The sequence below is a fragment of the Lathyrus oleraceus genome, chromosome 6 (assembly GCF_024323335.1).
Source record: "Lathyrus oleraceus cultivar Zhongwan6 chromosome 6, CAAS_Psat_ZW6_1.0, whole genome shotgun sequence".
Taxonomy (NCBI): domain Eukaryota; kingdom Viridiplantae; phylum Streptophyta; class Magnoliopsida; order Fabales; family Fabaceae; genus Lathyrus; species Lathyrus oleraceus.
In genome coordinates, this window is record NC_066584.1 from 373,937,831 (window position 1) to 373,941,525 (window position 3,695).

A 3,695-nucleotide genomic window follows, 5' to 3' on the forward strand; every position below is an offset into this window, starting at 1 on the left:
CCCCGTTGCGATTGAGACCTCCCCTTTCTCTTGCCCTGGTTGCAATCGAGACCCTTCTTCTTCCTGTTTTGGTTCGGATGCTGATGTAAGCCCAGTGATTGGCATTCAGGCTCCATGTTTGCCCTTTTGAGTGTGTTTTGGGTTCGGATGCCGACGTAATTCCATCAATTGGTTGTCGGGCTCCATGTTTGCCCTTTTGAGTGTGTTGTGGGTTCGGATGCCGACGTAATTCCATCAATTGGTTGTCGGGCTCCACGTTTGCCTCCTTGTGTGCGTTTTGGTTCGGATGCTGATGTAAGTCCAGTGATTGGCATTCAGGCTCCACGTTTGCCTTTGCCTATGGTCGGTTGTGTGCGTGTCAGCCGAGCTACGAATGCTCTGATTCTCCTTCGTCCAAGGAGATACGTATGCATAGGATGCGACATCCTAGCGAGCATGTGTCGTTTCCCCTGTTCGAACTACTTTGACTCTGATGTCTATGCTTGATAGACTAAGTAGGCCCAGGATGCGATATCCTGTCGAGTCAGTTTCAGTCTTGTTTGTTTTCCTGTGTCCCTTTCAGCCTGTGTAGATGTTTGTTTTGAGCAGTGTTTTTAGCAACCAATTTTCTTTCCTATTGTGCGTGGATCCCGTCGAGTACGACGGATGCGTAGGGGTGCTAATACCTTCCCTTCGCATAACCGACTCCCGATCCCATTCTCTTTGGTCGCGAGACCACGCTTTTTCCAGGTTTACTCTGAGCGTTTCCTTTCCCTCTTTTGGGATAAATAACGCACGGTGGCGGCTCTGTTGTTCTTGTTTTCCCGCCGGTTTTTCGCGTAATGCGACACATATGAAGAATGTCCTGCTTCATATTCTCTTGTTGAAGATACTTAAATAGGGGCAACTATCACACCCCGGTTTTGACCCTGATTCACCGATTCAACACATTCATCATACTTCTTGCATCTCTATATAATATAACATGCATTCCATACCGCATAGTGCCTAGAATATCAGTCAAAATAATTTTTTGGACATACAGACAAACCGGTTGAATTAACTGTCAAATATGCGTCAAATCAGCAGATGGAAAATTTCCAAATCGAACTTGCAGATATCAGTTTTATTAATCAATGTTTCACGTAGTTTAACCTGGTATACTCGATTTATTTATTTTCGACTAATTTTGATCCGTCTGAGCATTTTAACCGACCGTTTTCCATTTTAAAATTTGACAAAAAAATTGTATGTTTCTGAGTTGTTTATTTCGCACTGACCATTTTAGTACATCCGATTAATCTTTTGGGCACTTTCGCGCTCGAATTTTATTCATCTTTGTTTCATTTATTTTTATTTTTTAACCAATATATCATTTGAATAAATTAGAATTAGTTAAATAATCAGTTTGAATTTATTTTTATTTATTTATTTTATTTTATTTTCAATGTAATTACTAAGTCTTTATAATTTCTAAAATTAAAAAAAGAAGAGAAAATAATAAAAATATTTGCATTGGATTCTCTTCACAATTGTACATGGATAACTCACGAATGAGAGGAATAAGAAAAACGGTTTTGCATGGATGCCAATTACACACGCGTCTCTATCACACTGAGGGTGGAAAGGAAAAACGGAAATGAATAAAGATGCTTTCCACTCAATCACCCACGTGATTCTCTCTCTCATATTTTTCTTCATAACAAATATCTCCTTCTCTAGTGAAAAGGTGGGTGGCTTTACAAATAGAAAATCATGTTATGAGTAAAAGAAGACATGACCCTTTTGTAGCACCTCAAATTTTCACCTCCCATTTGTACATTCATTTCATTTTTAGGTCATTAGCATTGCATAGCATGTTGCATTTCATCAGTCAAAACTGATCAGGAGAATCCATCTGTGCAAGAGAGCAAAAGCATTTCCATGAGACAAAGGCCCAATGGTTGTTCTAGAGAGCTTACATGACCCAAGGTTCATTTTGATGCAACTTGACCATTGGTTTGAGGTTCAAAGTCCACAGTGCATGACCAAGTCATCTGAGGCCCATAAAAGTCAACTGCAAGTCAACTGAGGGCTAGGAGAGGGAGAAATGGTTTGAGACATTTCATTCATGTCCCAAAGAAGGGTATTCAACATGTCAAACATCTACCTTGAAGATTTTGAAGCCAGATCAAAAGTTTCCAAAAATGGAAAGTGACCTATAATTGAAAGTTTCCCAAAATGGAAAGTTTTTTATTCAAATTCAACTTGATCTTACATCATCAAAGAAGCTTCAAATGAAATTTTGTCCAACATGAAAGTTTAAGATCTCTTTCTCCCATTTCCAAAAAGTCTAAGATCATGAGCATCTGATGAATGGTTGAGGAGATATGGTCAAATCATTGTCAAGTGTACATGGAACTTCAAATGGCCATAACTTTTGGTTCATAACTCCAAATTTGGTGGTTCTTTTTGAAAAATGCTTGTCATGACATGAAGTTTCCAAAACATCCATCACATTGCATGAAATTTGAACATATGATAATTTGTGCATTCAAGTCAATTTTGGAGGGAAAATCATAAATTTGAAATTGGTGCATCATGGGAACAAATGACCATTGCTAACATGTGCATGGGAAGATTTTGAGTGAAAATGAGCTCCCATATGGTACTGTTCACGTTTGGAATTGCCATGCACCACCAAATTTCCAATTTTTGCCATGCATCCTTATTTTGCTTAATCTCTAATTAACTTTGATTAATTTTAATTAAAATGAGATTAGGACATGGTATATATAGATAATTGTAACAGAATTTAGAGAGGTTAATCACAATTCACCATTTCTAGATCTAAGAATTGTTTCCCTCCAAAATTTTCTTTCAATCTTAATTCAAATTTTTCTCACATAAACCTTGAATCTTCTTCCATATTCTGATTCTCTAGTGTTGATTTAGCAGAGATCAAGCCTTGGATCATCAAGTTTGGACCAGAATTGTGCATGTGAAGCTCAAGAACATAACCATGGCATTTGAGATTTAAGCAAGATCTACACGTTTCCAAGCCTCAATTTCATCATCAAACTTCATAACAAGTGATTTGGAGTGGATTTGCATGCTTGCTTGGCCTTGGATCTACAGAATTCGCCAACTGTTCTTCAAGAGGTCACATTTTTTATTCTCTTAATTCTCTGTTTTATGTACATAATCTTGTAGATCTTGTTGTGGTGAGAATTCTGATATAAATTTTGTGGAATTTGGATGAAAATTGAGTGAGATATGATGATTTCAAGTTTAGATCTAGAAACTTCTTTGCTTCGATTCAGAAAATCCATGGAGATTTAGGCTTAGATAATATGATATTTGAATTCTACATAGAAAGAGCTTTCCAACGATATATAATTTGTAAAATTCTGAGAAAATCTGGAAATTCTGGAAAAAGCTTGCATGAACATTCATGGTGTTCATCTTCATCTTCATGAAGAAGATGAAGATCTTCATAGCCTGGTGCGCTAGGGTTCTACCTGAAGAACGCGCCCAGAACTTTGTTTGATCTGTGATATTCGCTTCGATCCCTGGCGGTCACGTTTTTGAGTTTTATTTTTTCATTTTCATTTTCCCTCCTATTTTCCATGTACATGTTCATATGTGATTTTTTTTTCCAACTTCTAAAAATCATAACTAATTGAAAAATGCTCCAAATCACTCCCAATTTTTTGCAAAATGATCCTTGTTTTGTC